Below are 27,374 nucleotides of genomic sequence, written 5' to 3'. Positions count from 1 at the left end.
TGGCTTTTATTTACACAGGTTTTTTTTATGGTGTTTATCAGACAGGGTGGATCATGTGATATATTTATAGAGATGGTCATTACGGACACGGCGATACCTAATATGTGTGTTTTTTTCTGTTTTTTATTATAAAATAAGGGGAAAGGGGCGTTTTTTATTTTTTACTTTATTATTTTTATTACTTTATTAATTTTATAAAAAACACTTCTTTTTAACTTTTTTTTCTTTACTTTATTTCTGATGTTTACTTTTGGGGGTCTGATCCCCTCTGCAATACATTACAATACATCTATATTGTAATGCATTGCCTGTTAGTGCATGACACTGAGTCATACACTAACAGGTTGCCTAGGAGCCTCTGCACGGCATCGGGCTCCTTGTCACGCATCAGGTCACCACCACAGCAGCACGGGGACTCGATGTGATCACTCATCCGACACAAACCCCTTCTATGTTTCGGTCAGCACAGACCGTGGCATAGAAGGGGTTAAATTCACTGGCATCGGCTTTTACAGCGATGCCGGTGGATACGGCAGAGGCCCGGCTACCAGGGACTGCCGGGCCCCTGCAGGGATCGCACGCCCACCGCTATGGTGCCCGTGCGATCACCATGACGTACTATTACATCAAATTGTGGGAATGCAGTAGTAGTACGTCATAGGTCGGGAAGGGGTTAAGGTCAGACAAGTTATTTTAGAATAAACTCTAAAAGTACCCTTTACATATTAGGGTATTGTCTGCTGCCCCTGCTGTTTTCAAAGCTGTATACCATTAAGGAGATATCCCATAATGTAAAAAATATTTAGAATCAGACATCATATATTACATGACAATATCTTTCTAACAAAGCTAGAACCAGTCCTGTACCTCACATGGATCCAAATGTCCCCTCATTCATTGCTCCAATTACTCTGCTACAATTATTTCAAACTGGCAGCTCAGGTGTTATGTCCTTTTTCAGGAATTGTGTCCTTTCTATGCCTATCCCAACTTCTAACAGTAGGTATTACTGGTGGCATTTGAATAGAATAGAACTGAGCATGTGCGACCACAACAGCAGGTGGACAGTGAAATAAGGAAAAGAACAAACAGCAGTTCCATACAATTATAAAAGTATTCAGATTCAGCCACCTTTTTGAATATTGTACAATATTTTTCATGGGACAACCCCTTTAAGAAATCTTAAGAAATATAAGAATTAGATCCTCATGTCAAGGAATTATCTCCAAAGGTCTTTCTCTGGACCTTTGTGACTTATTATTTTATAAGTGCTTGACTTCTCAGAGGATCCTCAGATATTCTGATGAACCATTCAAACCACATTGCTTTGTTCCCTGTTGACAAGCATTCTTCATTTTCTGCACATACCTAAAGATACTACTAAAAGGTTAATCACACTCCTATATTTAATTTTGTGCATTTCAGAAATCTGCATATTTTGCTTTTAAGAAAAAGTTGTTAGCAAAAAAACAAACAATCTGATTGTTGATTGATTAACTAGGTTCTGTGACAGTGGTAAAAATGACACTTGTAAGAGCTCCTATGCTGACTGAAGGGTTTAATCACATCTCTCTTTTTTATGCTTGATATTTGTATACTGCACAGTCTCCCAGCATGTTTAGTCCCTACCATTAACCTCTTATCACATATTTACCTCCTCAGGACATTCTTATAATAACAATTTCATGTACTTTCATATGATTGACACAAGGAAAAAGCTAACATTTTACATGGTTATAAACAAATCTGCTTTTCTTCATGTTATGTTACATTTGTGTCAACATCTCATATGACCCATTCTCTGCCGTCTTTGCTTTCCACATCTTTTTCAAGTGTTGACACTTCACATTCAACCTCGTAGAACATAATCCAAAATTTCCATCCATAACTAAATCAAAGCATTTTTTCCATTTAAACATTTCTAACTTTGTTATATATAAAAAAGAAAAATATAAAAAGATTACATTCCCTTCAAAGAAGAAATAAAAGAATAATTATCCACATCATAAAACATGGAAGAGGTAGAACTAGAATCAGATAAAAATGCATTGAATAAAAGCTTTGTACTTTTTCAGTTTTATAGGTAAAAAGATTCTGAATGTAGTGTATAGCTATATTCATTTAAGCATCAAAAATATCAAAAGTATGCTTTTTGTTTTATTGAGTCATGGTATTTCTCTTTTTTATTGCTTGCCTAAATGTCAGTAATATGTAAGATCTAATTCAGGTGAGCAATTTTCATGACCATGTATAAATGAACTGCAGAGTGACCTGAAGACATAGACTGAATATTGACTCATTAAAGTCTGCAAAAAGGGATGAGCTCTTGGCAAGCTCTGCCTCTAATGCTACCAGATGTAAGGCAGCTATCCTATAAGTCGATGTTTAACCCTTTAAATAGGCCTTGAGAAATGACTCGGGTATTAAGTAAGCCAGCGCCTCATCTGCAGACATCTTTTTGGGGGTGATTGTCTCTATCTCTATCTCTCTCCCCCAAACAGTGTAGAGCAGAGAGAACTGGCTTAACTGGGTGAGAGGCCTAAGTCAGAATTTGCGGGGTACTATCTCTCCATGGGCAGAGAGTGCCTTAGTGGGCGTGAGGAGACTTACAGGATATACATGCTCCTCTGGAATTCTGGGAAGAAAGGGATGCAAATTAGCTCTTAACAAGCTCTGAAAATGACAACCCTTAACAAGTCGGCAAAATAAAAATAAATAATTTAGTCAGCACATTTCAATGCACAGTTGCAAGTCTCTGTGGCTGAAAATGCAAAAACAAACACAATGCATGTTGCAGGTAGAATTTAGCAAAGGTTCCTGTCCAAAGAGATTACTTTGCCATGGTGGACAGGCACAAATGATTTTGTACAAAATGTATTTGTCAAGGATATCACATTTACAGTAGTGTTCAAAATTATTCAACCCCCAATGCTGTAAAGGGTTTTAGGGAATTTAGTGTACATTTGTAATTGTGTTCAGAATGAAATCTTACAAGGACTTTTTAAAGAACCAAATGCAACTAAAATGACATCAATTGTTTTTGTAATACAGTATTAAATGTTTTTTTTTTGTGATTTCTTCATTGAAACAATTATTCAACCCCTTAAAGACTACCACTCATAAGAACAGAGGTTCATTCAAGTGTTTTCGATCAGGTATTGAAAACACCTGTGGATGTCAAGGAGCAGCAATCAAGCATAATAAGCACCAATTAGGCAGATTTAAAAGGACTGTGATACTCAGCTCCTTCTAGACATTTACTGGTGTGTTTACAAACATGGTGAAGTCAAGAGAATGGTCCAGGAAGACAAGAGAAGAGGTGATTTCTCTTCACAGGAAGGGCAATGGCTATAAGAAGATTGCAAAGATGTTAAACATACCAAGAGACACCATAGGAAGCATCATTCGCAAATTCAAGGCAAAGGGCACTGTTGAAACGCTACCTGGTCGTGGCAGAAAGAAGATGCTGACTTCGACTGCTGTGCGCTACCTGAAGCGCAAAGTGGAGAAAAGTCCCCGTGTGACTGCTGAGGAACTGAAAAAAGATTTGTCAGATGTGGGTACTGAAGTTTCAGCTCAGACAATAAGGCGCACACTGCGTAATGAAGGCCTCCATGCCAGAACTCCCAGGCGCACCCCCTTGCTGTCTCCAAAGAATAAGAAGAGTCGACTGCAGTATGCCAAAAGTCATGTGGACAAACCACAAAAGTTTTGGGATAGTGTTCTATGGACTGATGAAACAAAATTAGAACTGTTTAGGCCCATGGATCAATGCTATGTTTGGAGGAGGAAGAACAAGGCCTATGAAGAAAAGAACACCTTGCCTACTGTGAAGCATGGCGGGGGGTCAATCATGCTTTGGGGCTGTTTTGCTTCTACAGGTACAGGGAAGCTTCAGCGTGTGCAAGGTACCATGAATTCTCTTCAGTACCAGGAGATATTGGATGAAAATGTGATGCAGTACGTCACAAACCTGAGGCTTGGGAGACGTTGGACCTTTCAACAGGACAATGATCCCAAGCATACCTCCAAGTCCACTAGAGCATGGTTGCAGATTAAAAGCTGGAACATTTTGAAGTGGCCATCGCAGTCACCAGACTTAAATCCGATTGAGAACCTCTGGTGGCACTTAAAGAAAGCAGTTGCAGCGCGCAAGCCTAAGAATGTGACTGAACTGGAGGCTTTTGCCCATGAAGAATGGGCGAAGATACCCGTAGATCGCTGCAAGACACTTGTGTCAAGCTATGCTTCACGTATAAAAGCTGTTATAACTGGAAAAGGATGTTGTACTAATTACTAAGATTGAATGTCACTTGGGGGTTGAATAAAACTGATAATGATGTGAGCACAGAAAAGAGATTTGTGGTTATTTCATTATGAATGTTATGTTATATTTGTCTGACTTACAAGTGCCTCTTTGATTTAATTGTAAACAAGATGACTGAAATGATCAAAATCAATGTCAAACTGGCCAAAACACTCAATTTCAGTGGGGGTTGAATAATTTTGAACACAACTGTATATAACGAGTATAGCATTAGCACTAGTATATATTCTATAGCGAGTATGGCACTATTTGATATATTTTTTATTTTTTTTGTGTTTGCAGAGTGCTGTTGCATTTTGTTTATTTTTTGTATTTTCAGCCGCGTCGGGCACCTACACATTGGGATGTGCTATTTTCTTTGCAGTCTGCACTTGGGGCTCTGGCTGTCTGACTCTCCCCTTAGGCTAATTTTAATTAATGCAAGTATAAAGCTGAAACCTTCTCTTCTTGTATTTATTGGAGGCCATTTGCTAATAGAACATGTAATATACAGAGTGGGCTCAGCATATACAGTTGCAAGAAAAAGTATGTGAACCCTTTGGAATGATATGGATTTCTGCACAAATTGGTCATAAAATGTGATCTGATCTTCATCTAAGTCACAACAATAGACAATCACAGTCTGCTTAAACTAATAACACACAAAGAATTAAATGTTACCATGTTTTTATTGAACACACCATGTAAACATTCACGATGTAGGTTGAAAAAGTATGTGAACCCTTGGATTTAATAACTGGTTGAACCTCCTTTGGCAGCAATAACTTCAACCAAACGTTTCCTGTAGTTGCAGATCAGACGTGCACAACGGTCAGGAGTAATTCTGGACCATTCCTCTTTACAGAACTGTTTCAGTTCAGCAATATTCTTGGGATGTCTGGTGTGAAACGTTTCCTTGAGGTCATGCCACAGCATCTCAATCGGGTTGAGGTCAGGACTCTGACTGGGCCACTCCAGAAGGCCTAGTTTCTTCTGTTTAAGCCATTCTGTTGTTGATTTACTTCTGTGCTTTGGGTCGTTTTCCTGTTGCAACACCCATCTTCTGTTGAGCTTCAGCTGGTGGACAGATGGCCTTAAGTTCTCCTGCAAAATGTCTTGATAAACATGGGAATTCATTTTTCCTTCGATGATAGCAATCCGTCCATGCCCTGACGCAGCAAAGCAGTCCCAAACCATGATGCCCCCACCTCAAACTTCACAGTTGGGATGAGGTTTTGATGTTGGTGTGCTGTGCCTCTTTTTCTCCACACATAGTGTTGTGTGTTTCTTCCAAACAACTCAACTTTGGTTTCATCTGTTCACAGAATATTTTGCCAGTACTGCTGTGGAACATCCAGGTGCTCTTGTGCAAACTGTAAATCTGCAACAATGTTTTTTTTTGGACAGCAGTGGCTTCCTCTGTGGTATCCTTCCATGAAATTCATTCTTGTTTAGTGTTTTACGTATCGTAGATTCACTAACAGGGATGTTAGCATATGCCAGTGACTTTTGTAAGTCTTTAGCTGACACTCTAGGATTCTTCTTCACCTCATTGAGCAGTTCCGAGAACAGCCACCGGGGGCCTTCATCGGGCTGTTCTCGGAACTACCTGCTCCCGCTGACCGCACTTGTTTTCAGACCGGCTCGCGCACAGGCACAGGTAAGGGCTTACCTGTGCCTCGCCGAGCTTGTGAAAAAAGATGGCAGCCCGCATATGTTCGCGGGCGAACAATGCGAACTGGCCATCACTGCTGGTGTGTGTTTTTTATAGGGCAGGGCAGCTGTAACCAACACCTCCAATCTCATCTCGTTGATTGAACTCCTGCTGGCTGACACCTCACTCCAATTAGCTCTTGGAGATGTCATTAGTCTAGGGGTTCACATACTTTTTCCACCTGCACTGTGAATGTTTACGGGGTGTTTTCAATAAAAACATGGTACCATTTAATTCTTTGTGTGTTATTAGTTTAAGCAGACTGTGATTGTCTATTGTTGTGACTTAGATGAAGATCAGATCACATTTTATGACCAATTTGTGCAGAAATCCATATCATTCCAAAGGGTTCACATACTTTTTCTTGAAACTGTACATGTGAAAAGAGGTAGCATTTAAAGAAGGTTCTTGTCCAAAAGAGAATACCTTATCATGCTGGACAGGTACAAATGATTTTGTACAAAATGTATTTGCCAAGAATCTGGCATTTATACAGTATAATCATTTGCGACTACCTCTTGAAGCTCATCAAGAGAATGCCAAGAGTGTGCAAAGCAGTAATCAAAGCAAAAGGTGGCTACTTTGAAGAACCTAGAATATGACATATTTTCAGTTGTTTCACACTTGTTTGTTACAGTAGGTGAACCCGATTTTGTGTCAATCTCGCTGTATTTCTCGGCGAGATTGAGCACATACGAGCCCCATCGCGGGAGCCAGCGCCGAGCTGGCTTGCCGCGATGGAGACAGAGCCGTCATAGAAGCGACGGGAGATCCGACTTGGATTCCCGCCAATTCTACACGTGTGCGGCGTTTGTTATGAATCCTGAGGGGGAAGTCCCCGCCGGATTTTAAATAAAAATCCGGCCTGGGTCCCGCCCTCAGGAGCATACCGGGCCCTTAGGTCTGTTATGGGTTGTAAGGAGAGCCCCCCCTACGCCGAAAAAAACGGCGTAGGGGGTCCCCCTACAATCCATACCAGACCCGTATCCAAAGCACGCTACCCGGCCAGCCAGGAAGGGAGTGGGGACGAGCGAGCGCCCCCCCCCCCCCTCCTGAGCCGTACCAGGCTGCATGCCCTCAACATGGGGGGTTGGGTGCTCTGGGGCAGGGGGCGCACTGCGGCCCCCCCACCTCAGAGCACCCTGTCCCCATGTTGATGAGGACAGGGCCCCTTCCCGACAACCCTGGCCGTTGGTTGTCGGGGTATGCGGGCGGGAGGCTTATCGGAATCTGGGAGCCCCCTTTAATAAGGGGGCCCCCAGATACCGGCCCCCCACCCTAAGTGAATGAGTATGGGGTACATCGTACCCCTACCCATTCACCTGCAAGAAAAGTGGTAAAAACACAAATAAACCACACAGTGTATTAAAATATTTTATTTTTCTGCTCCGGAGGCCGCCCCCTGTCTTCTTTATTAGCTCTTTTACCAGGGGGGGGCTCTTCTTCTTCCGATATCCCGACGGGTCTTCTCCGCTATCCGGGGGGGTCTTCTCAACTCTCCGGGGTTCTCCTTCTGTCTTCTCCTTCTGTCTTGTTGTCTCCTTCTGTCTTCTGTCTCCGGGGTTCTCCTTCTGTCTTCTCCTTCTGTCTTGTTGTCTCCTTCTGTCTTCTGTCTCCGGGGTTCTCCTTCTGTCTTCTCCGCTATCCGGGGGGGTCTTCTCAACTCTCCGGGGTTCTCCTTCTGTCTTCTCCTTCTGTCTTGTTGTCTCCTTCTGTCTTCTCCTTCTGTCTTGTTGTCTCCTTCTGTCTTCTGTCTCCGGGGTTCTCCTTCTGTTTTCGCCTCTCTCTGTTGTTGACTCGGCGCACCCCGGTTCTTCGTCTCGCGAGACTCGGCGCACCCCGATTCTTCGTCTCGCGAGACGTCTCGCGAGACGAAGAACCGGGGTGCGCCGAGTCAACAACAGAGAGAGGCGAAAACAGAAGGAGAACCCCGGAGACAGAAGACAGAAGGAGACAACAAGACAGAAGGAGAAGACAGAAGGAGACAACAAGACAGAAGGAGAAGACAGAAGGAGAACCCCGGAGAGTTGAGAAGACCCCCCCGGATAGCGGAGAAGACCCGTCGGGATATCGGAAGAAGAAGAGCCCCCCCCTGGTAAAAGAGCTAATAAAGAAGACAGGGGGCGGCCTCCGGAGCAGAAAAATAAAATATTTTAATACACTGTGTGGTTTATTTGTGTTTTTACCACTTTTCTTGCAGGTGAATGGGTAGGGGTACGATGTACCCCATACTCATTCACTTAGGGTGGGGGGCCGGTATCTGGGGGCCCCCTTATTAAAGGGGGCTCCCAGATTCCGATAAGCCTCCCGCCCGCATACCCCGACAACCAACGGCCAGGGTTGTCGGGAAGGGGCCCTGTCCTCATCAACATGGGGACAGGGTGCTCTGAGGTGGGGGGGCCGCAGTGCGCCCCCTGCCCCAGAGCACCCAACCCCCCATGTTGAGGGCATGCAGCCTGGTACGGCTCAGGAGGGGGGGGGGGGGGGGCGCTCGCTCGTCCCCACTCCCTTCCTGGCTGGCCGGGTAGCGTGCTTTGGATACGGGTCTGGTATGGATTGTAGGGGGACCCCCTACGCCGTTTTTTTCGGCGTAGGGGGGGGCTCTCCTTACAACCCATAACAGACCTAAGGGCCCGGTATGCTCCTGAGGGCGGGACCCAGGCCGGATTTTTATTTAAAATCCGGCGGGGACTTCCCCCTCAGGATTCATAACAAACGCCGCACACGTGTAGAATTGGCGGGAATCCAAGTCGGATCTCCCGTCGCTTCTATGACGCGCTTGCTGGGATGTGCTGTCACTATCCCAGTGAGTGCGAGATCTCGGCACCATGTTGCCGAGTATCAGCGCGACGCTGTCGTGCTAAAAACACAATGTCAGAAACACCTACTGTATGTATATAATTCCACATGTGTTAATTCATAGTTTTGATGCCTTCAGTGTGAATCTACAATTTTCATAGTCATGAAAATAAAGAAAACTCTTTGAATGAGAAGGTGTGTCCAAACTTTTGGTCTGCACTGTATATATATATATATTTTTTGTGTTGCATTGTCCATTGTGATTGTTTTTGGCCCACATGTATGGAAATTTGTAAGTGGATACATTTTATGATGCTTATCTAAAAAAAAATATAATAATAAATATAAAACATACTGTAATCCATAAAATCAATAAGATTTTATACATTATTACACTTTCCTTACTTGCAAATACCCATACATTGCTCCAGGACCAAACTACAGCTCAAATAGACTCATAAAGTATTCCACCTCATAAATATATGCACATTTTTTCCTTCTTTCAGTACTTTTTAAATTGTAATTAATTTCTTAAAGGTCAACTTTCAGGGAATATTTGGGTCTAGTCATTCCTTGGAAAGGTCAAATTTAATCACTTGAGGGGCTTTTTGACTTTATATCCACAGATATGCTATTTTACCACTAAAATCAACAGTCTTAACAAATAGAAATGTTTTTAGATCATTATTTCAGTGTTTGTTCTCATTTTGCTACAGTATTTTTATTTGATTTTGATTAACCCTTTCAACCCTGGGCCAGTCTTCATCTTCCTGCCCAGGCCAATTTTTGCAAATCCGACATATGTCACTTTATGTGGTAATAACTTTGGAACACTTTTATTTATCCAAGCCATTCTGAGATTATTTTCTTGTGACACATTGTATATAATGATAGTCAAAAATTTGAGTCAATATATTTCACCTTTATTTATGAAAAAAATCCCAAATTTACCCAAAATTTTGAAAAATTCGCAATGTTCAAAATTTCAATTTCTCTGCTTTTAAAACAGAAAGTGATACCTCATAAAATATTTATTACTTGACATTCCCTATATGTCTACTTTATGTTGGCACCATTTTGAAAATGTCATTTTATTTTTTTAGCACGTTAGAAGGCTTAGAATTTTAGAAGCAATTCTTAAAATGTTTAAGAAAATTTCCAAAACCCACTTTTTAAGGACCAGTTCAGGTCTTAAGTCTCTATTTGTGGCTTACATCGTTGAAACCACAGAAAAATTACCCCATTGTAGAAACCACACCCCTCAAGCTTCTCAAAACGGATTTTACAAACTTTGTTAACCCTTTAGCTGTTCCAGAAGAATTAAAGGAAAATGGAGATAACATTTTAAAATTTCACTTTTTTGGCAGATTTTCCATTTTAATCAATCGAGGGTTAACAGCCAAACAAAACTTAATATTTATTCTCCTGATTCTGCGGTTTACAGAAACACCCCATATGTGGTTGTAAACTGATGTTAGGGCACACGGCAGGGTGCAGAAATAAAGGAACGCCATATGGTTTTTGGAAGGCAGATTTTGCTGGACTGGTTTTTAGATGCCATGTCCCATTTTAAGCCTCCCTGATGCACCCTTAGGCACCTTGCAGACGAGCGTTCCTCCCGCAGCGAGTCCGCAACACAGCTCCCAGTCTGACCTCCCAGCGCTGACAGGATTCACATACCATTATATTTATTTATGATGCTTTGTAACCCTTTCAGTTCTGGAATGTATTGGATAACACCTGCAGCAAACCCCTTCTATGTCGTGCTCATTGTTGACCGTGGCATAGAAGGGGTTAGTGCGCCGGCATCGGTATTTTCACCATTGCCGGCGCATACAGCAGGGGTCCGGCTAAATGGAACAGCCGGTCCCCTGCAGGTGATCAGGCGGGCGCAGCTCCTGCACCCGTTGGATCAGCGGGCCATAATAGTACGGCTCTGGGCAGAAAGTCACGTCCCCCTGCGCCATACTATTACGGCGCTGGTCGGGAAGGGGTTAATATATATGCTTTGTTAGCTCATAGGCCTGGAAAATAAATAAAGTTCACTTTTTAAACGCCAAGACTTGAATACCATCACTACAAGCCCTGTAAACTGACAAGAAAAAAGTAACATGGAAAGTGGTAGGAAAAGTATCTGGAAAAGTTTAACCTTTTTTAGTAGAAGACTTCTGGAGCTCTTGGATGGTTAATCATGAGACTTTTACTATAAATGGATATTTTCCAAATAAAAAAGTGCAGGATTCATAAAGCGACCCTCCGGTTCAAAATCCACATTAGCTGAGCAACAAACAAGACCATGTTCTTTGAGGTATAGTTAAGGAGAAAGTAAAAGTGGATCGCTTGACTTCGTTTAGAGAAGAAGCTGTTATGCATAAAATGTAATGATCTCATAGCTTCTTTACCAAATGAAGTTAAGCTGACAGAGGCCATGTTAACAGCACTCACCAGTGGTTGAACAATAAGACCAAACCGCAGGCAACTGCATGCGTGGATTGTCACGACCATGGTCATGGTCGTGACTCCCCCGCAAGCTGTTGCCTGCGGTCTGGTCTTATTGTTCAACCACTGGTGAGTGCTGTTAATATGTTGCCTCACGTGTGGTTGCCGTTGGCAACATAAGGTCATTGGCAGTGGAGCGGCCTGAGCGGCTGCTAGGCGCTCGCTGTCACGGCATGCGGTTGCACCTGTTTTGGTGTGTTTGTATGTGTGCACTTTCCTTGTTTGTGGTGCACGAGGTTTTGTATGTGTGTATTGAGACACTTTTTGTCACCTGCGGTTGCCTGTGGCAACGTGTGGTTTGTGTACATGTGGTGGCAGTGTCTCGGCCTTCTGGCTGTTTCCCAGGACATGGTTGCCACGCATGTTGTTGCCGGCGGTAACAGCTGCAGTGTAATTGTTTATTGTACACTTTCCCTTTAAGTGGCTTTTTCCCTTGCCTGGTGTAGGAAGGGTTAACTCCCTTCTTTGTGTGTGAACACTGGGTGTGGCTGGATGCCAGACTCTGAGGGTTATTTCAGCCATGGTTAGCTGGAGTCATCCTCCTGGTTATATACCATCTGCCAGTGAGGGCCACCCTTGTGGTCATAAGTTTATGTATGATGTTTTGAAGATGTTTCTGTGGTCTCGTTGTTTATTGCAGCTATGGTTTCCTGGGTTCCTGTGTTATGTTGGTGTGTGCTGTGTCCGTTTGTGCCATTTGCTGTTTATGTCCCCCTTCCTTTGCAGTCTGGCCAGTGAGACACCTGTTCGTCCGTGTCTTGGAGGAACAGATCGTCTTACCCTGCTCCTAGTCCAGGGCCACCCTGAGGGCTAGTAGGGATTATAGGTTCCAGAGTATGAGTTCTCCCACCATCAGGGTCGGCTCATACGGCTAGGAGACAGGGTCAGAATTAGGGACGTATTAGGAGGTGACCTGCTTCCTGATTCCTGTCCTGGTCTAGCAGTGACCACCATCTTCTGTCATCGCACGGCTGAGGGTTTTTCCCATCCTCAGCCTTGACAATATGCTGATAGACCCCCTTGTAAATCAATGGGTGCTGTCATGGGCTGGTGGTGTCACCTAATTATTGTAGTTTACATTATGAACAGAACCTTTTAAAAAAACATATATATGATGAACAGAAAACTCATTTGGACTTAAATCATGTTTATAGGAATGTATTAGTAGTCCAACATTTGATGATCAGGAGACAGAACTATTACGTAAACTATTATAATTCAGTATTTTCAGCCAGGAATTGGGCACCCTCTAACTTACTTCAAGACAGTTTAGCTACAATTTTGACCCTGCAAAACTACTGATAGCTCTAGGTAAGGAAGGCAGAGTAAGCATACTCTTTTAATAGATGCCTCGCTGTGAACTTTTATTCCACAGGGCTCCATTTCTGCAAGAGCCACAAAATTGTTCCCTCATTTTAAAGTGCTTGCAATGGAATGCCTGGCACCCCGACTGGGTACCTCTGTTGATGGATGCTCCTAGTGCTTCCCAAGGGCTGCAAGCACTCCACTTGACACTGTAACCACCATAGACCCCACGAACTGCCGCAGATTTGTTGGGGTCTCGCAGTCCACCACCCACTCTGGACCCAAGACCGGGCTTCAGCTTCCAGTGGGTGAACCTCTCCTAAATCCAGAGAGCAGGAACCAGGAACAAGCTCTTACAAGAGCTTATACTCAGGGGAGTATTGTGATATAGCATTCCCCAAGAGTGTAGTTATCCCATCCCCCAAACATGCCAAGACTTCTTGAAGGGGTAAAGCAGGTCTCTTTAATGAGCACAAAGTCATTTATTATATACAGTTTTCCCCAAAAGGTTACCACCCATGTGGACCTTGTGGAGCATTGGACACAAAGTCACAACAGCCAATCAACACAGTATTGTACAGTTAGACACTCCCAGCTAATGTAAACAAACCCCCCTCTGCCTGTGATACAATTAACAAAATACAATGGGCATTGTATGTGACGCAATCAACAAAATACAATGGGCATTGTCTGTGACGCAATCAACAAATACAATAGGCATTGCCTGTGACACAATTGCCAAACACAATTAACTTAATAACTCACAGGCAGAAAACACACATTTTTCCCAAAACACAAAAAACACCTCAAAACCCCACATATCCCCATAAATTGCATCCATGGATAGCTCTGATCTGGGAAATAACATATCAAAAAATCACCCAGATCCTAGCAGGGGTTCCTGAATTCCATGGAAGTCATATTTTACCGACCGCAATCATGGCTTTCCTGCCCAAAACAGTTCCACAGATTTAGGCTGTGCGTCCGGTCTATCTCCTCCTTCAAAATTAGTATATGGGCCATAATTCTGAGGCAAGAGGCTGGCAAACAGGCCCCTCCAAAACCGAGTAGCGAGGTTATTTTTGCCACAGTGCTCTCTACAGGAAGCTGCTTCATAACTCCTGTGTTCTTCTCAAAGTGAAAGCTGTAGCTGTCTTATGATTGGTGGATACTTGAGAAGATACACCTGGTGGAATAAAAGTTAATCTTCATAGTAATGCAGATAATGAAAGGTCTGATAAAGGTATTTTTACCCTGCTCTTCATGGCCCGTTCTGTCACTGTCAGCAGTTTTGCAGGGCTTAAACTGTTGACAGACTCCTTTCATGCCAGTAAATTGTACGGTTTAGAAACAAGCAGGCTGTCCTCTTCCAATATCATCGGTGGGGTTGTCAGTTAAGTAAGACATACAAATGGTGAATATCACCATAAACTATATGCACATATTTTGGTTTCTTTTTTTGCCAGTTTCTCCAATAGTAGCTTCTATTTTGGTGGCATACTATTGCATTGTCTTCATTAAAATACATAGGAATCTCTTATGGCTATAAGATGGTCATATATAGTTTTAGTATATCATTAGGAAATTACATACATTTCAGATTTGTAGAAAGCTAAGCTGAGCACGCTGATGTCTACAGATCCCGACAACCCAGACGTTTTCACGTCATTGCATATCCAAACATGTCATTTGTACCGATAAAATCCCCTTTACAAATCAGTTTCAGTTAATTTTGGGCTAAAAATAAGTATAAATACTGCTGAAAATACCTCCTGTTAATTAATATTTATAGTTTGATGTGAGCTCTTTCGATTAAGTCCAGACTTAACATTGACAATCCCATTAGACAGTGAAGAAAATTATTAATGTAATATATTAATATATCCTGCATGTAAGAAGCAACCTGCCTAAAATTGTGAGTCATAATGACTAAACCGTACATGAAAGTGGACTTAATGCATTTCTCAGCCAAACCCCCCTGGGCAGTTCCTTCACAATTTTCTAATAAAGCAGTTTGATGCGGGATGGAAATGTGCATCCAGAGGGCCTTTGTTCATCAAAGAAAAAAAAGTTTGACGCTTGAAATTCTCTCCTGCAAGCGTTAAGAGTCTTTATTATTCCTTATCACCAGCAAAGTAATATTGTAACATAGTGCTTTTCTTTTGGGAGGACTTCATCTTGACATGCAGAATAAAAGCAAGAGGCTTCACATAGCAAGGCAGTTACTTGCTAGAGAAGAATTATATATCACAAGAGGACCTATTAATCAAATGAATGATCATCCTATGCTGTTCTATGAGCATGACTCATGAAAATGTCTAAACAGAACTCTGCTTGATGAATGGGCATACTTTATATACTATAGACAGTGGAGAAACCTGTGGCTGTTGAGCAGCTATGGAACTAATAATTCAACTAATGCTTTGAATTGCACTGCAAGGTGTTATGATTTCAGTAGCCCATTATTATCATTATCTGCAGTACACAGTTATGGACATCTAAAAAGTCCCTAAGTGTCCATTTGCCTTCTAGTACATAGAGTCAAAGGGAAGTTTGTCGTGTGGTTAGAAAGTAGAGACAAATGTGCCATAAAGTGATTACACAACAATACTAGAGACAACTTTGTCGTTCATAAAACCCAGGTTGACTGGTTTAGAAGAATAATTCACGACTTCCATCAGTTAGACAAATTGGTGAGTGGCTACAAAGACCATCTCTTCCACCTTCTCTTTTGTGGGGGGCCCATTACATCAGTTCACTGCATAAACAGCCCATTAATTTTAATTAGGATTGTGTAATGCTTCATTTTCCTATGGTGTCACTGTAGGGAATTTGAACACCTGCTGCCAGAATCTGTTACATATTATAGCTGATTGCTGGGGCTTGCAGCAGAGGGACTCCAGTGGTCAGCTTATTTTTGAGTGACTGAGCAAAAAATAAAGGATTGTCCAAGTCAGACAGTACCATTAAAGAAAAGATAGAATACATTTTTGGGGTTGTTCGCATATATGTTGCCCACACAAATTCCTTAGGGATTACTGAGAAGTAGATAACTTAGCTCTGTCTTTATTGGTGTAATATTGCAATATGCACAACTGCTATTGTCATAGCTTGAAAAGGATAAGCTTCTTTGCCAGAGATGGAAAAGATAGTAACGAGATGATTATGAGCAGCATAAACTGGCTACAATGGAAAGTTGTTGGTTATGGCTTATTTGGGTGTTTGTCCCATTGTATTCAATGTATATTCACATTTATTTTTACACCTGTAAGAAATATTAGTTATATTCTACATCTCATCTAAAATAAAACCATGTTGCATATACAGCTCTTATGGAGACTTACACTATATGGACAAAAGTATTATGAGTCTAAGACACTATGACAACTTCTTCTAAACCCATAGGCATTAATATGGAGTTGGTTCCCCCAGAGTGTGTCTGTGTGAAGTAACTTGTTACAACACTGACATCCTATTACAATATCATGCTCAAATTCAGTGGACTTTTTAGAACAAATCATTATTTCAGAAATTTTTGTAAAGGCAGAATGCATTAATAGGTGCTGGATTATATATACCTGTGGTAATCGGACTGAATGAAACATCTGTATTCAATGAATAAGAGGGGTCTCATTGGTTTTGTCTATATAGTGCATATATCTTGTCGTTACACCCGAAACACAAAACTACAAGTGGTCTAATGGTGGTCATTTGTTATTTCATTTCCTCTACTTTTTCTTCTACTGTCTTCAGGTTAGTAAAAAGAGGGATCATAGGGTAAGGACTACAATAGCAGACTACACAGGGTTTGTTCGAAGCCTGTGGCAATGGACATAATACAAGTCTGTGTAGTAGCTGTAATGAAAGTTGTATAATTTTGTATACTTTGTAATGTATACTTATGTGTGTATGTATATTTTGCATATCAATTCCATACATTCTTAAAGTTTTCTCTTCGTATTTATTAAATGGCCTTGTAATCACACAGGTGCTGGGCTAGTTAGGTTAAAGACTAGGGATAAGCGGACCTGTGGATGTTCGGGACGTTTCGGGACCCGAACTTGACCCGAATTCGAACCCTATTGAAGTCAATAGGGACCAGAACTTTGGTGCACTAAAATGGCTGCAAAAGGAAGCAAAATGCGGGTAAGGGCAGGACAGTTGCCCTGCAAACAAATGTGGATAGGGAAATGACCTAAAATAAAATAGACTAGAAAAAAAATAATAATAATCTTAAACTAGGAGGCAGAGGTCAAAGTGGAGTAGGAGGATGAGGAGGCGGTGGACGTGACGGTGTAGGTGGAAGCGGCGGTGGAGGAGGAGGAGGTAGCCAACACTATTTTTTAATATTTTTTTCCTTTATTCTTTTATTTTATTTTATTTATTTTTTATAAATTTGGGAAGATCCCAAAACATTGGGAAATGGAAAAGAGAATGCAAAGAGAAAGTGCGCTGGAGTATAATAATGGCTGGGTGCGGCCGGTATACTTGTCTACTCAGCACAAGGTACGGGCAAGTCTTGTGAGATCCATGCCTATTTCATTTTAATGAACATGAGCTTGTCCATGGATAGGCGGCTGTGCTTGTCTGTGTTTACTCCCCCTTCCCCCGCCATGCTAAACACACGTTCAGACAATACACTGGCTGCAGGGCAGGCCAGCACATCCAAGGCGTAAAGGGCAAGCTCAGGCCATGTGTCCAATTTGGAGATCCAGAAGTTGAATGGGGCATATTCATCAGTCAGTATGTGTAGGCGTGTGCACACGTACTGTTTCACCATGTTGCTGAAATGCTGCCTCCTGCTAAGACGTTCCGTATCAGCTGGTGGTTCTGGTTGTTGTGGCATGCTGACAAAGCTTTTCCATATTTCGGCCATGCTAACCCTCCCTTCTGAGGTGCTGGCAGTGCCCCAGCTGTGTTGGCAACTTCTTCCTCCTCCTCCTCTGCCTTCGCCTTGTGCTTCCACTGAGCCCCCGCTGTCAGGTGGGAATGCCATCAGCAGCGCGTCTACCAGCGTGCGCTTGTACTCACGTATCTTACGATCACCCTCCAGTGATGAAATTAAGGACGGCACGTTGTCCTTGCAGTGGGGATCTAGCAGGGTGGCCACCCAGTAATAAGACCTGGTTAGAATGTGGGCAACTTGTCGGTCATTGCGCAGGCACTGCAGCATGTAGTCTCTCATGTGTGCCAGGCTGCCCACAGGCAATGACAAGCTGTCCTCTGTGGGGGTGTATCATCTGTGTCCTCTGTATCCCTCCAGCCACGCTCCAGTGATGCCCATGAGCTGCTTTGAGTGCCACCCTGCTGTGAACATGGTTTCTCCTCCTTATCATACTCCTCCTCCTCATCCTCCAGAACTGTGTCTTGGCTAGACATTTGTGTACCTGGCCTCTGTTGGTGCAGGAATCCACCCTCCAAGCCACTTGTGAATGACTGGCCTGATAACCTTGGAAATGATCCCTCTTACTCCTCCTCTTCCTCCTGTGCCACATCCTCTTCCATCATCGCCCGAAGCGTTTTTTCAAGGAGACATAGAAGTGGGATAGTAACACTGAGGACTGCATCATCGGCACTGGCCATGTTGGTGGAGTACTCGAAAAAGCGCAACACGGCACATGCGTCCCGCATGGAGGCCCACTCGTTGGTGGTGAAGTGGTGCTGTTCCTCAGAGCGACTCACCCGTGCGTGCTGCAGCTGAAACTTCACTATCACCTGCTTCTGCTCGCACAGTCTCTCCAGCATGTGCAAGGTAGAGTTCCACCTTGTGGGTACGTCGCATATGAGGTGGTGAGCGGGAAGGCCGAAGTTAGGCTAAAGCGCAGACAGGCGAGCAACAGCTGGGTAAGAACGCCGAAAGCACGCACAAATGGCCTGCACTTTCTGCAGCAGCTCTGACATCTCGGGGTAATTTTTCAGGAACCTCTGCACCACCAAATTCAACTCATGCGCCAGGCAAGAAATGTCCATCAAATCAACTAGTCCCAGAGCTGCTACGAGATTTTGCCCCCAAATTCAACTCATGCGCCAGGCAAGAAATGTCCATCAAATCAACTAGTCCCAGAGCTGCTACCAGATTTTGTCCGTTATCGCATACCACCAGGCTGGGCTTGAGGCTCAGTGGCACCAACCACTCATTGGTCTGTGGTTCTATGCGCGTCCACAGCTCCTGCACGGTGTGGGGCTTTTCCCCCAAACAGATAAGTTTCAGAACAGCCTGCTGTCATTTGCCCCTGGCTGTGCTGAAGTTGGCGGTGCAGGTGTTACGCTGACCGGATGAGGAAGCAGTAGAAGAGGAAGTGGAGGAGGAGGCAACAGGAGGCAACGAGAAACATCCTGCAATCCTCAGTGGTGGAAGGACATGTGCTAAACTGCTATCCGCCTCAGGCCCAGCCGCCACTGCATTTACCGAGTGTGCCGTTAGGGAGATATAACATCCCTGCCCATGCTTACTGGTCCACGTATCGGTGGTTATGTGGACCTTGCCACAGATGGCGTTGCACAGTGCATATCTGATTTTGTCCGCCACTTGGTTGTGCAGGGCAGGGATGGCTCACCCGGAAAAGTAGTGACAGCTGTTAACCACGTACTGTGGGACAGCCACCGCCATAAGTTTTTTTTCAAAGTCTCCATCTCCACCAGACGGAATGACAGCATTTCAAAGGCCAGGAATTTTGAAATGCTGGCATTCAGAACCAGGGATCGCTGGTGGGTAGGGGAGTACTTCCTCTTTCTCTCCAATGTTTGGGGGATGGACAGCTGAACGTGTGGAGATGCTTGGTGACGGTGGTGGAGGTGGTGGTGATGCTGCCACATCCTCTGTTTGCGGGGTGGCAGGTGCCACTGTCACTCCAGAGGGGGAGGAATAGGCCAAGACTGCAGCAGAAGAGGGACCAGGAGGAGCCTGAGATGCTTTGTGGTTTTTGAGGTGTGTACTCCACTGCAGCTTGTGCTTTGCATTTTAGAACATGTATGCCTTCCGATTGCACAGCCTGCAAACCACTCGCATCTTGTCGTCAACACATTGTCTGAAGAACTGCCACGCCAGGGAACTCCTTGGAGCTGGCTTTGGTGTGCTCAGTCCCTGGATTCGGTGGGCAATAGCAGGCGTACTGGCTAGGGGATGGCCACTCTGCTTTTGCACCCTGCTCCCTCTTTTGCTGTGCGGATGGCGCTGTGTGACCAACACCTCTTCCTCCAAACTACACACGTCACTCGCATGACCTTGATTCCATGTGGGTTCTAGGACCTCATCATCCTCCACATCATCTTCCACCCACTCTTCACCTCTGCCCTACTTGCCGGTCTGCACACTGCAGACAGCCGCAGCAGTTGGCACCTGTGATTCGTCATCATGAGAGACATGCTGCGGTGGTCCTCCCATGTCCACATCCTGAAACATAAGTGGTTGGGCATCCGTGCACTCAATCTCTTCCACATCTGGGGCAGGGCTAGGTGGATGGCCCACGGAAACCCTGCCAGCAGATTCATCAAAAAGCATAAGAGACTGCTGCATGACTAGGGGCTCAGACTTCTTGGCTGATTTGCAAGGGGTTGAGGTGAAAGACAGATGCCCATGGGCTGCAGGTGCCAACTTTGTGCTTCCAGCAGGGGACCGGATGGAAGACAATATGAAGGAACTGGAGGCACTGTCAGCCACCCAATCTACTACTGCCTCTACCTGTTCTGGCCTCACCATTCGTACAGCAGTATTCGGGACTACAAAATAATGCTGAACGTTCTGTCGCCTATGTGCACCTGAGGAAGGTGTTTCATTTGGGCGTGTAGTTGGCAAAGATCGACCACGTCCTCTCCATGCAACAGGAGCTCCACCAACCCCAGCAGCACCACGACAAGGGCCATGTCCCTTATTTGATGCTCTCCTCATTCTTTGAAGTCACCCACTGAACTAACAGACGGATTAACTATATTAATTTCCCTGTTACCGATGCAGTGCAGGTGTACCTGACACCAAAAATGGGTATATGGCACCCACCGATCTAACAGACGGATTAACTATATTAATTTCCCTGTCACGGATGCAGTGCATGTGTACCTCACACCAAAAATGGTTATATTTTACCCACCAAACTAACAGACAGATTAACTATTATATTTTTGTGTCGGGTACAAAGATGGTGCATTGTACCCACAAAAAAAATCGCTATAGATCACCCACAGAATTTACAGCCAGATTAATTATTATATTTCTGTGTCAGGGGTGCAAGGATGGTGCATTGCACCCACAAAAGATCGCTATAGATCACCCACAGAAATAACAGCTATATTATTATATTTCTGTGTCAGGGGTGCAAAGCTGGTGTATTGCACCCACAAAAGATCGCTATAGATCACCCACAGAAATAACAGCTATATTATTATATTTCTGTGTCAGGGGTGCAAAGCTGGTGTATTGCACCCACAAAAAAATCACTATAGGTCACCCACAGAATAAATAGCCAGATGAGATTCCTAAGACTCTCCCTCACTTCAGCTGCTCCTATCCCTGCACTACTCAGAGCTGATGGGCGGTTATACACGTGATCCAGCTTATATAGAGCCAATCACAGCCATGCCATTACTAGGCATGGCTGTGATGGCTTCTAAGTGCCCACAGCTTTAAAGCTTGTTGATCGGCTGCCCTGCAGCTTTATTAAACTTTGTACTTTGGGTTTTCTCAGCACTATTTAAGACCTTTTACATGGGCCAACAGGCAAGGCAATTATTGGGAATGAATGTGTCATTCACGATAATTGCATATCTTGAGAGAGCATTACTGAGTTTGTTTATTACCCATATGCCCTGCCGGCAAACAATTTTTGGTAGTGCATCAAAGATACGATCGTCCAATAAAAGAGGGGTTGTTCATTTATCCAGTAATCAACAGAAGATGGGAAATTTTCAGGAAAGGGTATTTCTAGGAAAACTCCTTCCCAATATTTGCACCGATTCTTGGCCTGTGTAAAAGAGCTCTTACGGTACAGTTATCAGAGGTCTCTTTTGTAATTATGAAGCAACTAAATGATCATAACCTTTTGCTATCCATTAAAAGTAAACAATGGTTACTATTTAAAGGAGAGCAACCAGAGACAGTGAAAACGATTCCACTTTTCAGCTCTGTCATAAAAGTAAAAAATTGAATTTAAGCTGTGAGGGTTTCATCATACGGTGGGCACTAACTATGTCCAACTGACCCTATTGATTTATAATGGGTTGGGTTGGGTTATGTCATGACGTCGGTCACTTCACTGGCAAAAATAGTGCTTCATGCAGTGCTATTTTTTTCCCATCAAATGTGACAGAATCTGTGATGGACTCTCCCAGTGGAGCCCCTGGCACAAATGAGAACGTAGCATTCAGAAAATTGTAGAACTGGTTTACTGAAACTAGAATACCCATTTAAAGAGGACCTTTCATCAAGTTTGACATAAGCTAATTATGGTATTACCTTGTAAGGCGGCACCCACTGATGCAATTTTTTTATTTTATTTTTTTCAAAAGCCGCCCCCGCCCCCCCCCCTTTGTTTGCTGTGGCCCCCTCGATAATTTGTATTATAATGAGCAGTAAACTCGCAATGGTGAGGAGACGCAGTCTTTTGCTGTGGGCGTCTCCTTTTCCCTGGCTGTGAGCGCGATCTAATCAGAGTGGACCGCTCACAGCCATGGAGAAAGACCGAGATTCCTTCTCCCTGGCTGTGAGCGGTCCGCTCTGATTGGACTGCGCTCACAGCCAGGGAAAAGGAGACTCCCACAGCAGAAGACTGCGTCTCCTCCCCGTTGCGAGTTTACTGCTCATTATAATACAGAGTGCCGAATCATCGGGGGGGCAACAGCGGACGAACGTGGGGGGGGGGGGGCTTTTTAAAAAATAAAACACCCATGGCATCAGTGGGGGCCTCTCTACAAGGTAATACCATAATTAGCTTATGTCAAAACTGATGAAAGGTCCTCTTTAGGTTCATTACATCATGCCAAGACATTTTCTTTACATTAAGCCTTTTGCAGGGATTCCATGTTTAATAGAGTTAGGTTAGGGTTATGAAGTAGAGCTACTGCTATTACAGAAATTGGGAGACATGATCTTGTATCACCTTGGACTTAATCTTGCATAGCAGTGCTTTCAACACAGCTTGAGATGATCAAACCAGACAAAACACATTTTAGAGAAAATGAAAAAAAAAAATTAGATTGTCTCCAATAATTTACTTTGTAATTGCAATAGACTACTTTTAAAATGCACTGTCAATGTAGAAAATACGTGCAATGTAAAGCAACCATGAGATATAGTCATAAACTGTAATCCAGAAAAACTGTTTTAGCAATCACAGTGTTAAGCACTTTCACGGTAAGTGGTTATTACTAGGGATGAGCGAACCCGAACTGTATAGTTCGGGTTCGTACCGAATTTTGGGGTGTCCGTGACACGGACCCGAACCCGAACATTTTCGTAAAAGTCCGGGTTCGGGTTCGGTGTTCGGCGCTTTCTTGGCGCTTTTTGAAAGGCTGCAAAGCAGCCAATCAACAAGCGTCATACTACTTGGCCCAAGAGGCCATCACAGCCATGCCTACTATTGGCATGGCTGTGATTGGCCAGTGCACCATGTGACCCAGCCTCTATTTAAGCTGGAGTCACGTAGCGCTGCACGTCACTCGGCTATGATCAGTATAGGGAGAGGTTGCAGCTGCGACGTTAGGGCGAGATTAGGCAGATTAACTCCTCCAAAAGACTTCATTCTGTGATCGATCTGCAGCTGTGGATAATTGAAGTGCTATTATTGACTTGCTCACTTTTTTGAGGCTGCCCAGAGCGTTTTTAGATCACTTTTTTTCTGGGGTGATCGGCGGCCATTTCGTGACTTGTGGTGCGCCAGCACGAGCTATCACCAAGTGTATTTAACCATCGATAGTGTGGTTATTTTGTGCCATATCCTACATCAGCTGCAGGCTGAGCCTGTGTCACCGAAGTGCATTTAACCATCAACAGTCTGGTTTTTTTTTGGCCATATACTACATCAGCTGCAGGCTGAGCCTGTGTCACCCAAGTGCATTTAACCATCAACAGTGTGGTTATTTTTTGGCCATATACTACATCAGCTGCAGGCTGAGCCTGTGTCACCCAGCGCCTAAAAAATAGACCTGACATTTCTATTCAACCAAATCTGCGAAGTTTTAGCTGGTCAAGTTATTTGTAGTGACCGTAAAAGCAGACTTTTTGTTCTGGGTTGAAAAAGCATTCCCAAATTTGCCATTCTGAAAATAACTAGTTTGTGGTATTTGAGGCCTACTTGAAATCTATCCCAAAAAGAAAATCTTACATTGAAGGTATTGATAGTGTCATTCAGAAAAACCTAAGACACACGCTAGCGTGCTGATAGAAGTGTCATTCTGTGATTAAACCTATAACTGTCACACAGCGCAAAAAAAAACAGGTCTCACATCTCTATTCAACCAAATCTGCACAGTTTTAGCTGGTCAAGTTATTTGTAGTGACCGTAAAAGCAGACTTTTTGTTCTGGGTTGAAAAAGCATTCCCAAATTTGCCATTCTCAAAATAACTAGTTTGTGGTATTTGAGGCCTACTTGAAATCTATCCCAAAAAGAAAATCTTACATTGAAGGTATTGATAGTGTCATTCAGAAAAACCTAAGACACACGCTAGCGTGCTGATAGAAGTGTCATTCTGTGATTAAACCTATAACTGTCACACAGCGCAAAAAAAAACAGGTCTCACATCTCTATTCAACCAAATCTGCACAGTTTTAGCTGGTCAAGTTATTTGTAGTGACCGTAAAAGCAGACTTTTTGTTCTGGGTTGAAAAAGCATTCCCAAATTTGCCATTCTCAAAATAACTAGTTTGTGGTATTTGAGGCCTACTTGAAATCTATCCCAAAAAGAAAATCTTACATTAAAGGTATTGATAGTGTCATTCAGAAAAACCTAAGACACACGCTAGAGTGCTGATAGAAGTGGCATTCTGTGATTAAACCTATAACTGTCACACAGCGCAAAAAAAAACAGGTCTCACATCTCTATTCAACCAAATCTGCACAGTTTTAGCTGGTCAAGTTATTTGTAGTGACCGTAAAAGCAGACTTTTTGTTCTGGGTTGAAAAAGCATTCCCAAATTTGCCATTCTCAAAATAACTAGTTTGTGGTATTTGAGGCCTACTTGAAATCTATCCCAAAAAGAAAATCTTACATTGAAGGTATTGATAGTGTCATTCAGAAAAACCTAAGACACACGCTAGCGTGCTGATAGAAGTGTCATTCTGTGATTAAACCTATAACTGTCACACAGCGCAAAAAAAAACAGGTCTCACATCTCTATTCAACCAAATCTGCACAGTTTTAGCTGGTCAAGTTATTTGTAGTGACCGTAAAAGCAGACTTTTTGTTGTGGGTTGAAAAAGCATTCCCAAATTTGCCATTCTGAAAATAACTAGTTTGTGGTATTTGAGGCCTACTTGAAATCTATCCCAAAAAGAAAATCTTACATTGAAGGTATTGATAGTGTCATTCAGAAAAACCTAAGACACACGCTAGCGTGCTGATAGAAGTGTCATTCTGTGATTAAACCTATAACTGTCACACAGCGCAAAAAAAAACAGGTCTTACATCTCTATTCAACCAAATCTGCACAGTTTTAGCTGGTCAAGTTATTTGTAGTGACCGTAAAAGCAGACTTTTTGTTCTGGGTTGAAAAAGCATTCCCAAATTTGCCATTCTCAAAATAACTAGTTTGTGGTATTTGAGGCCTACTTGAAATCTATCCCAAAAAGAAAATCTTACATTGAAGGTATTGATAGTGTCATTCAGAAAAACCTAAGACACACGCTAGCGTGCTGATAGAAGTGTCATTCTGTGATTAAACCTATAACTGTCACACAGCGCAAAAAAAAAACAGGTCTCACATCTCTATTCAACCAAATCTGCACAGTTTTAGCTGGTCAAGTTATTTGTAGTGACCGTAAAAGCAGACTTTTTGTTCTGGGTTGAAAAAGCATTCCCAAATTTGCCATTCTCAAAATAACTAGTTTGTGGTATTTGAGGCCTACTTGAAATCTATCCCAAAAAGAAAATCTTACATTGAAGGTATTGATAGTGTCATTCAGAAAAACCTAAGACACACGCTAGCGTGCTGATAGAAGTGTCATTCTGTGATTAAACCTATAACTGTCACACAGCGCAAAAAAAAACAGGTCTCACATCTCTATTCAACCAAATCTGCACAGTTTTAGCTGGTCAAGTTATTTGTAGTGACCGTAAAAGCAGACTTTTTGTTCTGGGTTGAAAAAGCATTCCCAAATTTGCCATTCTCAAAATAACTAGTTTGTGGTATTTGAGGCCTACTTGAAATCTATCCCAAAAAGAAAATCTTACATTGAAGGTATTGATAGTGTCATTCAGAAAAACCTAAGACACACGCTAGCGTGCTGATAGAAGTGTCATTCTGTGATTAAACCTATAACTGTCACACAGCGCAAAAAAAAACAGGTCTCACATCTCTATTCAACCAAATCTGCACAGTTTTAGCTGGTCAAGTTATTTGTAGTGACCGTAAAAGCAGACTTTTTGTTCTGGGTTGAAAAAGCATTCCCAAATTTGCCATTCTCAAAATAACTAGTTTGTGGTATTTGAGGCCTACTTGAAATCTATCCCAAAAAGAAAATCTTACATTGAAGGTATTGATAGTGTCATTCAGAAAAACCTAAGACACACGCTAGCGTGCTGATAGAAGTGTCATTCTGTGATTAAACCTATAACTGTCACACAGCGCAAAAAAAAACAGGTCTCACATCTCTATTCAACCAAATCTGCACAGTTTTAGCTGGTCAAGTTATTTGTAGTGACCGTAAAAGCAGACTTTTTGTTCTGGGTTGAAAAAGCATTCCCAAATTTGCCATTCTCAAAATAACTAGTTTGTGGTATTTGAGGCCTACTTGAAATCTATCCCAAAAAGAAAATCTTACATTAAAGGTATTGATAGTGTCATTCAGAAAAACCTAAGACACACGCTAGAGTGCTGATAGAAGTGTCATTCTGTGATTAAACCTATAACTGTCACACAGCGCAAAAAAAAACAGGTCTCACATCTCTATTCAACCAAATCTGCACAGTTTTAGCTGGTCAAGTTATTTGTAGTGACCGTAAAAGCAGACTTTTTGTTGTGGGTTGAAAAAGCATTCCCAAATTTGCCATTCTGAAAATAACTAGTTTGTGGTATTTGAGGCCTACTTGAAATCTATCCCAAAAAGAAAATCTTACATTGAAGGTATTGATAGTGTCATTCAGAAAAACCTAAGACACACGCTAGCGTGCTGATAGAAGTGTCATTCTGTGATTAAACCTATAACTGTCACACAGCGCAAAAAAAAACAGGTCTTACATCTCTATTCAACCAAATCTGCACAGTTTTAGCTGGTCAAGTTATTTGTAGTGACCGTAAAAGCAGACTTTTTGTTCTGGGTTGAAAAAGCATTCCCAAATTTGCCATTCTCAAAATAACTAGTTTGTGGTATTTGAGGCCTACTTGAAATCTATCCCAAAAAGAAAATCTTACATTGAAGGTATTGATAGTGTCATTCAGAAAAACCTAAGACACACGCTAGCGTGCTGATAGAAGTGTCATTCTGTGATTAAACCTATAACTGTCACACAGCGCAAAAAAAAAACAGGTCTCACATCTCTATTCAACCAAATCTGCACAGTTTTAGCTGGTCAAGTTATTTGTAGTGACCGTAAAAGCAGAC

General features: G+C 42.8%; 1 protein-coding gene across 2 annotated transcripts in view; it reads left to right on the top strand.

Annotated features, from left to right (window-relative positions):
* The window catches only part of WSCD2 (WSC domain containing 2), a 573,456-nt gene that overhangs the window by 156,519 nt on the left and 389,563 nt on the right, over nt 1-27,374 (top strand). Inside the window, exon 1 of one of the 2 annotated variants that reach the window (XM_040416045.1) lies at nt 12,548-12,629. The exons of the other annotated variant lie outside the window; for it this stretch is intronic. The gene's annotated coding sequence lies outside the window, so the exon portion shown is untranslated. Of the gene's footprint in view, nt 1-12,547; nt 12,630-27,374 lie in introns of those variants that run through there. 2 annotated transcript variants of the gene reach the window in all.

This window comes from Bufo bufo, chromosome 2 (assembly GCF_905171765.1).
Source record: "Bufo bufo chromosome 2, aBufBuf1.1, whole genome shotgun sequence".
Taxonomy (NCBI): Eukaryota; Metazoa; Chordata; class Amphibia; order Anura; family Bufonidae; genus Bufo; species Bufo bufo.
The sequence above is the reverse complement of the archived record's forward strand: the minus strand, read 5'-3'. Positions and strand labels throughout refer to the sequence as shown.